Raw genomic sequence first — 12,713 nt, 5'->3', positions numbered from 1 at the left:
GCCCATTTAGAAAGCCTATAAACCATATCTTGCCGATCTTAATTTCAAATATTTATTTCAGATTTTCCTCTCCATGCCTTAAATTTTAGTTATTCGCAGTTCCAGTTCTTATTTCCACATAACACTGCCCACAGAATGTATACTAAAAATGTGCGTTAAAAAACAACAACCAACTACTGTTAGGGGTTAAAAAGAAATGTAACATTGATAATATTATTCATTGTAGACTAAGAAGAAAGAGACTGTTCATCGTAAGCTGCCAACTTCATCCTCTTTGGAAAAGTTTGAACTTGACTATTTCAAGATTTAAGAGTGGTGAGTGTGGACAGACAATAAAAAGACCCAGGACCAGAGTTGGCAAGAGAGAAAAATCCATGCACCACAGAGCAATTCCTTATGGCGAGCTGTAAAAATAATATCACGGATCAAGTGCTTCGCACCTCAGGGTGTTTTCACACTCTCCCGGGAAATTGCCAAAATTACTTAAAAACATGGCAAATCCAAAGTGGTTATCCATTACCTTCACAAACATTTCTCTCACCACTTCTAATCTCATACAGATGCGTCAAGACTATCAAAAGTTGGGTTGGACACCCTGAGACTTTCCTTAAAAAGAAAGCAGAATTGTTTTGTGTTTTTTTTAAATTTTGAATTTCTGCCACCTACTGGCAACTCAAAGTGCTAGAATTGAGCACAGGGTAATAATAATTCTTGTTTGAGGCTGGTTATGGTCTTGGTCTGGAGGATAACTAGCACACACTGTAACTGATCATTAGCATGTGTAGCTGATATAGTGAGAAAACAGGGTGGATCAAGTTATTTGGGACCCAGAACAACCCTTAACCATCGCTACTTGGTAGACCTGATTACAAAGTAAACTTGACATTTTGAGATTCTCTTCCCTCGTGGTATGACTCATATGGCTTCAGTGTTGGTGAGTTGGTGTTCATATGGTGTTACTGTTTGCACATGTGTTGCATAACCCTCAGTGGCAAGGCTGGTACGTTCCTAGGTGTAATCTTAGAAGGCAGATCATGTGTGTTTTTGGACTATGCAAAATGAATCTGAATATTGATTTGTATGGCATCTGGAATACATTCTGAAAAGTTCTTAGGGGTAGAATGTTTAATGGTTTGGGATTGCCATGCTGGTGCATAAAGCCAGGATAGCGAGGGAAGATGCTTCAGCTTGAATTATCATCCAGTTTCTGATGCTAATTTTGACAGCCTAAACCTCAACTAGGTTCTTGCATAATCTCCTCAAATCCAACCTTTTAAAAAAATAACCTACATGCAGCACCATCTTGGTCTTAACCTTGTAACTCCGCTGGTCCTGTTTTGTCATTTCTAGGTGTGCCCAACTTCACTTCAAAGAGTTCATTTCATTCCAAGGGGCAACCAAAGAGGATCAAAGACTTGACTTCATTTTGCAAAGCCCAGGCTGGAGAGTTTATTATGCTGGGTCAATCGCCCTTTGAAGATTGCTATCTGTGGGTATGAAACCTGAGACCTAACAAAGGCAGATGAGGAAAGCTTTGGGGCAGCCACCAGACAGGAAGGTGTCATTCATACCAACATAGGAAAGCAGAGTCAAGAACGCAGGTGAAGATCAAAAAGTTGAAGGTACGTTGGACATATGGCAAAGAGTGGTGACCATCTGGAAAAGTGGATATTGTAATGGGGCAGGCAACAATCAAAAAAGAGAGTTGAATTTTTTAAAAAGAGGCAAAGGAAAGCATTGAGTGATATACCAGCGCGCATGTTTAAAAACATAAGGGCTGTTACAGTGAAAGTCCCAGCTCTAGAGTTGAGCCATATTAAATTTCTTTCAGTTTTGCAAATGTGGTATGCTCTCTCTGCTCTCCATGCCTTCATGCATGCCCTTCTCTCTGTTGGAATATTGTTCTGTCCCTGACCTCTCTGAATTTTCTTTTCATTAAACCAACTCTCCCTACCTATTGTTCAGATCTCAACTTATGTGTCTCTTCCTCTGAAAATCCAGGGAAGTTCCTTATAGACCTGAGTGAGTTACTCCAGCTCTCGTGGAGCAGTGCTGCCTTTTCCACAGGACTTCTCACACTTCTTCCTATTGTTTGAGGTTGTTCTTTCGCAAGAGCTCTATGCTCAATCCTGGTGGGATCTTGTCTGTCTTGCTTCCGTTACCACTACAAATTTCAGCACTCAGCACAATGCCTGCAACATGGTATGTTGTTCATTCTCATTTCTGAAATGAATGAATAAATAAAAATAGCTTGAGGGGACCAGCCAAGCTATTTAATTTGAAAGAACATTCTACCACTTTGCCACTTTGGGTATAACTCCCTTTCCATTGAATGAGCAGAGATGAAGACTGGCACCATCTTGGTGCCTCACAGTTTGTACCTGCGGTGGAACATGAGGGCAAAGATGTGGTGATTTTAACCAATCCCAACTGTTCCCTCTTCCTTCAGGCTGAAACAAGGACATTCCTTCAAATAAAGCAAACTTTACTGTCTTCTTTGCATATGTTTGGAAATGTATGGAATCAAATCTTTTTATTGTATTAAACAGAGTTGGAAAAGAATGATTGCCGAAATTTTTCCCAGAATATGTACCCTGTGTTCAAGTGAAAGCTCTCCTGAGAACCCCCAACAGAGTGAACAAATAGTTATTTTGCTAGTACAGCTTTATGTTAAAACTAGAGGCCCTGTGCACGAAATTCGTGCACTGGGGGGGGGGGGGGGGTGTCCCTCAGCCCAGCCTGCACCCTCTCCAATCTGGGACCCCTCAGAGGACATCCCCTCATAATCCTGGACTGCTGGCTCCCAACCTCTTGCCTGCCTGCCTGCCTGATTGCCCCTAACCACTTCTGCCTGCCAGCCCAATCACCCCCTAAACACTCCCCTGCCAGCCTGATTACCCCCAACTGCCCTCCCCTGCCAGCCATCTTGTGGCTGTGGTCGCCGCCATCTTTGAGGGTGTGGCAGTCAATTAGCATATTCCCTCTTTATTGGCTGTGGGAGCCACCATCTTTTTTAAAAATATATATTTTATTGATTTTTTACAGAGAGGAAGGGAGAGGGATAGAGAGTTAGAAACATCGATGAGAGAGAAACATCGATCAGCTGCCTCCTGCACACTCCCTACTGGGGATGTGCCCACAACCAAGGTACATGCCCTTGACCAAAATCAAACATGGGACCCTTGAGTCCGCAGGCCGACACTCTATCCACTAAGTCAAACCGGTCAGGCCAGGGAGCCACCATCTTATTCCCTCCTTATGGGCTGTGGGTGCCGCCATCTTTGAGACAGTGTGAGAGTCAATTAGCATACTCCCTCTTTATTAGATAGGATATTAGATCATGTACCAATTTTAAAAATGAGAAAATGGCAAGTAAAAGGCTTGGTGTTTTGCTGTGTCTTAATATTGATACAGAACACTTTTGTGTGTGTGTCATTTTATAAATTGCAATTTTTAAAATAGTTTAGAATGTATATTAAAAATAAATATTTACTGAACTTTGGGGAACCTCTGAGTACCTCTGCAGTATAGATTTGAAAAACACTTTGGTGACTGTTGTGGTTCTAAATGTTTGCCCATATCAACTCTTCTGCTCCCTAGAACAACTCAAAAGGCAGATTACTAGTGTCCTGATTTTATAGATAAGGACACTGAGGCACAAGGAGGTTCAGTAATTTATCAACTTGTGGCTGGTAAGTAGTAGAATCAGAATTAGAATGAAAAATCTATCTCCATTCATTCATTCTTGTAACAAATATTTATTGAATGTTTACTATGTGCCTGGCACTGTCTTAGGCACAAGGCACACCACAGTGACCAAAAGAGATCCTTGCCCCATGAAACATCTCTTCTGGTGCAGCTTCCATTCCAGCATCCTCACCCTTACCCACTATACTCTACTACTGCTCCCCTCTCTCACTAGTAACCTTGGTCTCTGTGGGAAGACAGAAAAGTGATAAAAAGAGCCAGTGTCAGAAACAGACATGTGGGCTGAGATAAGAAAGGTGACTAGTAGTTGGAAAGGAAGGTAGTGCAAGAAGAGCACTGCAGCCCAAGAAACAGAGGGAAGACCATGGAGCTCAGCAGCATCTCAGCATCCTTACCTTCATCGTTGTCCTACTGGGCCAAGGGGTCAAAGTCATGGTTAAAATGGACTGCTGGTGAGCTTTCTACTTTACAGAGATTAATCTTGAACTGGCCTTGACTTTCCTTCTCAGCATTTTGTTGTGGCCCACTGTTGTCCCTAGCCTTGCCTCCTACTTCCTTGCTGCTCCACTTTGGTGTCCAAGTGAATCAGTTTCTCCAACTTTTGGTCTTTCTGCTTCCTTTCCCAACTGATGACTCCTCCTCTTCATTCCTATCCCATGTACTCTATGAACAAGAGTATGCAATTTTCTATATACTCACCCTCGTGTTCTCAGGTCAGATGCAACTTTACTCATTCTTGTAACATTTATTAAGAGCCTATAATGTGCCAGACACAGTTCAAGTGCTGGGTACCTGTGGGAAGCTGAAAATGGCCCCTCTGCCCTAGCCAGTTTGGCTCAGTGGAAAGAGCATCAGCCTGGGGACTGAAGGGTCCTGGATTCGATTCCGGTCAAGGGCATGTACCTCGGTTGCAGGCTTGATATCCGGCCCTGGTCGGGTCATGTGGAAAGGCAACCAATCGATGTGTCTCTCTCACATTGATGTCTCTCTCTCTCTCTCTCTCTCTCTCTCTCTCTCTTTTTCTCTCTTCCCTCCCTCCCACTCTCTCTAAAAATCCATGGAAAAATATCCTCATGTGAGGATTAACAACAACAACAAATATGGTCCCTCTAAGAAGTCCACATCCTAACCCCTGAAATCTATTATTGTCATTCTATATGGCAAAAGAAGTTTGGTTATGTGATTAAATTGAGGATCTTGAGATAGGGAAATTATCCTGGATTATCCAGGTGGGACTTAAATCTATACTAATAAAAGGGTAATATGCTAATTAGGCTGGGAGACCTTCCAGGAGACCTTCCAGATGTTCTTCTGGACAAAGTCATGGTGGCGGGGCCAAGGTAGAGGCAGTTAGGAGCCAAGAGGGGAGGGCACTTGTGGGTGATCAGGCCAGGATAGGACAGCAGCTGTGGGTGATCAGGCCGGCGAGGGGGTGGGGGCCACCATTAGGGGTGATCAGGCCAGCAAGGAAGGTCAGTTGGGGGTGAGCAGGCCAGAGTGGTTAGGGGCAATCAGGCAGGCAGGCAGGTGAGCGATTAGGAGCCAGCAGTCCCGGATTGCGAGAGGGGTCCCAGATTGGAGAGGGTGCAGGCCGGGCTGAGGGACACTCTCCCCCGCCCCCCAGTGCACGAATTTTGTGCACCAGGCCTCTAGTGTATTTTATAAGAGGGAGACAGTGGGGAATTTGACACATGCAAAGGAGAAGATGATGGAAAACAGAGCAGAGTGATTTGAAGATCCTGATCTTAAAGACTGGAGTGACACAGCCACAAGCCAAGGAATGCTGGCAGCCACCAGAAGTTGGAAGAGGCAGGGCATGTATTCTCCCTTATAGCCTCTGGAGAAGATGTGGCCCTTATTTTGGATTTATTTTTTTTTTTGGCCTTCAGAGCTGTGGGAGAATAAATGTCTGTTGTTTTAAGCCATCACTTAACCGTAATTTGTCACCAGGAAACTAATACAGTACCCTTTCTCTGGTTCCTTCCTAGACTCCCCAAGGCCGTTCCTGCTGGTTCCCATTGCACCCCACATTTTCTGTACCAGACAACTTACCACATTGTATATAACCTGCACATTTCCACGTTCTCTATTGGACTACAAACTACCTGAAAGCAGACGCTGGTACCTTATCCATCTCCATATATCCCCAGCATTTCACAGAGTACTTGGCAATAAATTTGCTCAATAAATTTCTGTTAAATGAGTGAATACACTATCATGAAGCATTATCATGTTACTTATTTGTTATAGGGGAAAGTATTTTCTTTTCAACTAGACTGAGAAACCATGACTTTTTATCATCTGGATTTCAAAGCACAATAAGGTGGACTGTTTCTAGCTGAGGGATGACACAGAGGTTTCATGTGCTTTAATTAGTTAATGCTAATTTACTAATTAGCATGTGCCGTGATTAGTAAATGCTGGATACTCCGTGAAATAGGATACCTTGGACAATTAATGGTGTCATAGATGTGATCATAGGGAGGGGAGAGATATGAATATATACTTTGCCATCCCTGACCCAGCTTTTGTCCCATGGATAAGATTTCTCTTATCTAAACATGAAACAAATGACATTTCTGCCCTCTAGAATCTGAGCACTAAAATTTGGCACTTACAACTCATCGTGGTAGTGTGGTCTCTCCTATTCTTTAGTTCCTGCTGTGAAAATTGACCAGTGTGTGTATGTCATCTTTTTTTTTCATTCAATGTTTTCAGCAGTAGACCCTGTTCTCAGGGCTGGAGCTGTACAGTTCTGGCCCTCAGTTTAAAGACTAATAGAGAAGATAAACACGTTTTAGACCAATCCAGGTAACCCATGTGAAAGGGAGACAGTGTGGGTACATGAAGGTGTAGCAGTGCCATGGGGGGTATAAGCATCTTAGGAAAAAGAGAAGATTGAAACCTTCAGGCAAAGACCTTGGATTAAATCTGAAAACTGGTTCTTGAGGCAGTGACTAAAGGGAGGGGGAGAATTCATCCCTCTGAGGATCAGGAGGAAGTGTGTGTGACTCAGTGGCTCTCTGCCTTCAGCTCCAGGTCCCAAAGGAGGCCTGGGCTGTCTGGATGATTTTGCAGTGAGCCTGGTAAAAATTTAGCATTTCGGTCACTCCCTGTCCCCTGAGCAGAGCTCCGGAAGCAGGATCAATAGGGAAACATCGTCAGCAGCAAGAGGATGCTATAAATCTTTTCAACCCTGAACAGAACCTTTTGGGAGGGGACTGGCTGTGGCTGCTGGGAGGAGCCAAGGCAAAGCTCTGGGTTTCCATTCTAATGAGCACTTTCGGCTGCTTACAGCTGTGCTGTTAGGGCCGGGAGTTGGTGTTGATGGTTCTGTATTCAGACCGTGGGGTGAAAACCAAGGCCTTAACAGACAGTTATTAAAATGCCCTTTTCTTTCAGCAGGTATTGGTCAAGATAACGTGCATATGTCAAGTCACTCAGTACTACCACAAAGGAAAACGCTCCCTGCTATGGAAATCCTAATGCCCAATGCAACAGCATTAGGAGGTGGGATTTGGGGTGGTGATTAGGGCAGGGCACTCATGACTGAGATTAATGCCCTTATAAAAGAGGCCCAAGAGCTTGGATCTTACCCGAGTGCTTGGGAGATAATTAATGTCAGTTACAAATAACTTGGGGGGGTTGGAAGGAAGCAGGTTTAAGGCTTGCCCTGGAGACCAAGAAGTGTTTGTAGAACAAAGAGTACCAGCCTTGCCAGGGGACTGCTTTAGGGGCTGAGATTGGTCAGTTTATGGTGAGATTGGGAAGCAGTATTGTGGCTAATATCTGCTGCTCCTCAGTCATTCATTCAGCAGACATTTACTGAGCTAGAGGAAGCCAGGCACCCTGCTAGGATCTGGCAGTACATGGTTGATCAAGCATTTCCGGCTGTATCTTAAATTTCATTAGCACGAGGATCATGTCTGAACCGTTCACTGATGTAGCTCTAGAATCTAGTAGAGCTAGAGGGAGTTAGGTTAGTACAGTGGTTCTCAACCTTGGCAGCACATTATAGAATCACCTGGGAATCTTTTTAAAATCCTGATTTCTGGGCCTCATTCAGGATTTTAAAAAGATTCCCAGGTGATTCTAATGTGCAGCCAAGGTTGAGAACCACTGGGTTAGTACGTATCGAATAGGTATTTTTTAATGAGAAAAGTAGGCATTTAATAATTATTTTTAATGCAAAATGGCAATAATAAAAATTATATCTATCAGAAACTATGCATGTCCAAATTTAGCTCAATACTGTCAGATGGCTCTCCCAAACCACCAGCAGCAACCACTCCCCATCACCCCCCACCACCAGCTGTGGATGAGGGCCTTATATCTCTCTTCCCCACCTACCCTTGGCACTCTCCAGCTTTTTCATTATTGCCAGGCTAGAATGTGAAAAGTGATGGCTCGTTTGCTCTGATTCACATTTTTCTGATTACTAATACATTTGAGAAAAACTTTAAATGCTTGCTAGTCCTTTGGGTTTTCTCTTCTGGAAATTGCGTGTTGGTGTCCTTTGCCCAGTTCTGCTCCTGGGCACATATTCCAAGTAGATGCTCAAATATGATGGTAAAGAGCAGCGCACAAGCATAGCCACGGCTGTGATCTGCAGTGGTGGGGGAGTTGGAGGCAGTGAGGCCCTTCACTCGGAGTTAATTGTTCAAGGTGGGGAATGTGTATCCTGAGGCACTCTGTGGCAATTCTAAGTGATTAATTAGATGTGCAGGTAGCAGCAGGGATGCATCTTAAAAGCATGGATAGAGGTGGGTGAGAGAAGAAACAAGCTAAGATCTATAAGTGATGCCATTCACATGTAAATTACAAAGCCATGCATATAAAACACTCATATGTATCTGTGTGTGTGTGTATTTTTCATAGAACATATTAAACATAGTAAAGTGAGTTGTTCTTTTGTGTGTGTGTATTTTTTTTTTTTTGGAGGGTGAGGAGGTTGGGGGTGACAGGAACTAGAGAATGAAGAACCAGGATCAAATAAAATAAATAAATAAAAGGAAGGGCCATGGTAATGATAATATGTCAAAAATTAAAGAGTAAAAGTATTGAATCCTGTGCACCTGAAATCTGATAATAATAAAAATAGTAATTCACAGGCATGAATATAATATTGCTTTATATTTATATGGCTCTTTGAATTTTTCAAAGCATTTTACTTAATATCAATAACAAGCAGCTCTGTAGGGAAGACAGACATTCCTCCCCGCAATGTAGGGAGAAGGAAATCCAGACAAGGAGAGACACTAGGACCCAGAAACTTCCACTTGGAACCTGCCTTCCTTCCACTACAACGCATTGGTCAGATGTTATCACTAGGCTCCCTGAAGGCTGGTGAAATTTGAATCAAGCCCTTCATTTATCTTTCTTTACACCCACCCCTTCCTGCCGGGTAAAAACCCACATGCTTTAGTGGGTTTCCCACTTCCCTATTACATCTCAGCTATTAAGGCTGTTTCACACATAGGGCTCCCATTGACCCTGGCTCTCTCCCTAATTGAACCCAAAGACTAAAACATCCTTTACAATAAGCACTTCTTTGTAATAGACAGATTTCCTGGACCCATAAAACAGCTTTTAGAAAGGGCGAGCTGTATTTAAGGAAGACATTAATATAGTGCCACAAAATGAGGTTTGCTGACATATGACTCTCTGAATAATTTACTTTAAATAAATTAACACTAGAATTTACATTTACCTCTGAAAGTCCAATTTACTGGACACACGGAGGACGCACTCCCTGGAGACTGGGAATAACGAAAAAACACCAGCCTCTGTTGGCTTGCCTTGCTAAGAACCATAGTGATGAAATAGCTACTCTTTCTGGAGAAATCTCCCTGCCATTGACACTCACTCATACCATCCACTCGATGGGCTCCCCGTTTTCACAGTGGCCCTTTGGTTTCTGCCAAAAAGACAAGTTTAGCACCCAGATGGGGGCAAAGGACAGGGATGGCATTGAGGAAAGAAAACCCACTATAATTGAAAAGCTAATATTACTATAGCTACAAGTAAGTGCAAAATTATTTGAATCTCATTTAATCCTTGTAGAAACTCTATGAAGTAGAATCTGGTGTTAATCCCATTTGCCAGATGAGGAAACTATGGCTTAAATAGTCAACTTGCTCAAGATCACATACCAAAGTAGAACTCGTATTCAAATGTAAGGAGCCTGAAGTCAGAGTCCATGCTTAGGTTTTTTTCTTTCAAGTAATTATCAAATGATCAATAAATTGAATATTAAAATTTACATAATCAGTATTAAAAATGGAAAGAAAAAATATATTAAGAAACAAAAAAAAGGCCTTCTCTTAGTACTCAGGGTTAATTATTACCCAGAACACCCAGGGTTGATTATTTGGACATATATTTTTTCTTGTGAGAAGATTGCATTTCTGTTTTCTACAGACTGGGAACATTTCTCTGTGCTTTAGGGAAAGGGGTGGGTAGGTTGGGCCTTTCGCAGAGTAGAAAGGGAAAGCAGGGACCTTTTGGCCCATTAAAATGAGTGCATGATTTCTCTGGCCTTTCCAACTGGCGGCGGACCAAAGAGGCTGATGGGCATAGCAGGTTTCCTGGGCACTTGTGGTTCCAGCATATGGAATTGCAGGGCCGCCACAAGCTTGGCAGTGGCGTCTCCCCCTCCTCGCTCAGGGCGTGGAACAGTCCTGGCCAGCGGAGGAAGAACCAGGGGCAAGGAAGCCACCGAATCCCTCGTCCGTCCTGGGTCCGGGGATGGTACCTGCAGGCTGTGCCAGGGAGCTCCACATCTTCCTCCATCCACATACAAATGTCCAGGATCCAGCCGCAGAGCACGCTGGTGAAGAGCTTGCACTCTAAAATCAGAGCCGGGGTGGAATTCTAGCTGGGCCATATTGGAACTGCATGGATCCTGGCTATGATGCAGCCTGCGACGTTTCCATTCCTCCTCTGGACAATCAGGCGCTCGCTCCAGTGCAGCCGGTCAGTGCGTGGGCACCAGCGTCAGGCTCAGTGTGGCCGAGTCCTAGCAACATGACTTACCAGCCCGGGGCCGCGGGAAGGCTGCTTAGCTTCTCTGGGTCTCAGTTTTTTCATATATTGAAAAAGAGTAATGTCACAGGTGAGGATGAAATGAGATTTTATGTGTGACGTGCCCAGTGTTAATATTTGGAAATATTACTATTTAAATGGGGGGGGGTGTTAGAATATTTACCTCGTACTACTTTTGTGAAGGTTAATTGAAATAATATGAATAAAGCACTTTAAAAAATGTATTTTGTTGGAAGTTTAATTGCTTGGGTCAAACACCTTTAAGTCATCCCGAATTCCTTTTTATCTTCCTAAAATCATTCTACCAGCAAATATTGTCATCTCTCCTGTCAAAAAACTTCTATTTTTATTTTTTATATTTTTTTTTATCGATTTCAAAGAGGAAGGGAGAGGGAAAAACATCAATGATGAGAGAGAATCATTAATTGGCTGCCTCCTACTGGGGATGGAGCCCACAACCCAAACATGTGCCTTGACCTGGAATCTAAGTGATCTGCTGGCTCATAGGCCCAAGCTCAACCACTGAGCTATGCTGGCCCGGCAAAAATTTTTAAGAATTCAGCCACTGTTCACCTTCTCCCCTGCTACACCCTAATCCAAACTATTATTCTCACCACAATTATTTCCATTACGGTCTTCTAACTGGTTTTCTGACTTCTGTCCTTGCACCCAGTGTATTCTCAGTCCAAGAATCTTTAGTTTAACTTTTTTTTAAAGATTCTTTTACCTATTTTTTAAAACTGATATACAAGTAACATGTAAAATTATGTTAATTTCAGATGTACAATGATTCTACATATGTATATATTGTGAAATGATCGCCACAATAAGTCTATTTAGCTCCATAGTTTTGTAGGGTGTTTTGTGTGTTTTTTTAAATTTAGGAACCAATAACTTTATTCCAAGAAACGGTAAAACTTAAACATAAAAAGTGAACGTTTTGCAAGGGCAATATGGCAATATGCGTGCTCAGCATGGTGACCAGGGAAGTCACCCCATGGCTATCAGGAAGGCAGCCCAGGCTGTTCTTGCCGGCACCCAGGGTGAGCGTGTCAAAGAGGGACTCTGCCAGGCTGGATGTCGGGGCGCCCAGCTTGTGCAGTTCGCTGATACTGACTCCCAGGCTGTAGGTGAACTTGGCGCAGGTGGTGATGCGGTGATGCGCTAGAAAATCGAACAGGTGGGATCGTTCTTGTTGGTGGCCAGCTGGTGCGGATTGCGCAGGCTCTGGTTCACCATCCTCGCCACGGGCAAGGCGCTTTTCACGGCTTTCAGGCTGCTCACCCACTGGCTGCCGTCAGGCCTCCTGATATCTCGCAGGCGGATAGGACCCCCTCGCTGGTCGTGCAGCCTCATCCATGTCTGGGCGTGCTCCCACTCCTCCCTCGACTGCCACAGGAAGGTAGCGAAGTGCTTCAAGGCCAGGTCCTGGCGGTCGAAATAGAAGGCAATGGACAGATACGCGTAGGACGCGTGGAGCTCCAAGCGGATCTGGTGGTTGATAGAGGCCTCGAAGTTGGCATGGTAATTCTGGCGCACTTGGGAGATGGGCCCCCGCACCACAACTGGAGGCGCAGGAAGCATGGGTGGAAGCGCAGGGGCCATGGCAGGAAGCATAGGTAGCAGGTTTTCCAGGGGTGGCCCTCCAGTCAAAAAGGTCAACCGAGCCTCATGGCGAGGGCTGAGGGTCGGGCTGCGGGGTGGGGCACTGGCGAAGGCGGTGGTTTCTCTAGAACAGTGGTTCTCAACCTTGGCTGCACACTAGAATCATCTGGGAATCTTCTTAAATCCTGATTTCTGGGCCTCATCCTCCAGAAATTCTGTTTCTTTGTTACTAATGTTGTGGCCCCACCCCATAACAAAGAAACAATTTCCGGAGGATAAGGCCCAGAAATCAGGATTTTAAAAAGATTCCCAGTAGATTCTAATGTGCAGCCAAGGTTGAGAACCACTGCTCTAGA

At 44.0% G+C, this 12,713-nt stretch overlaps 1 pseudogene; it reads right to left on the bottom strand.

Annotated features, from left to right (window-relative positions):
• Nucleotides 1–11,632: 11,632 nt before the first annotated feature.
• On the bottom strand, nt 11,633–12,357 carry LOC102425146 (annotated as a pseudogene).
• Between the last annotated feature and the right edge of the window lie 356 nt (nt 12,358–12,713).

This window comes from Myotis lucifugus, unplaced genomic scaffold (genome assembly GCF_000147115.1).
Source record: "Myotis lucifugus unplaced genomic scaffold, Myoluc2.0 scaffold_92, whole genome shotgun sequence".
Lineage (NCBI taxonomy): Eukaryota > Metazoa > Chordata > Mammalia > Chiroptera > Vespertilionidae > Myotis > Myotis lucifugus.
Note: the sequence above shows the minus strand (reverse complement) of the source record. Positions and strands in the feature narration are given on the sequence as shown.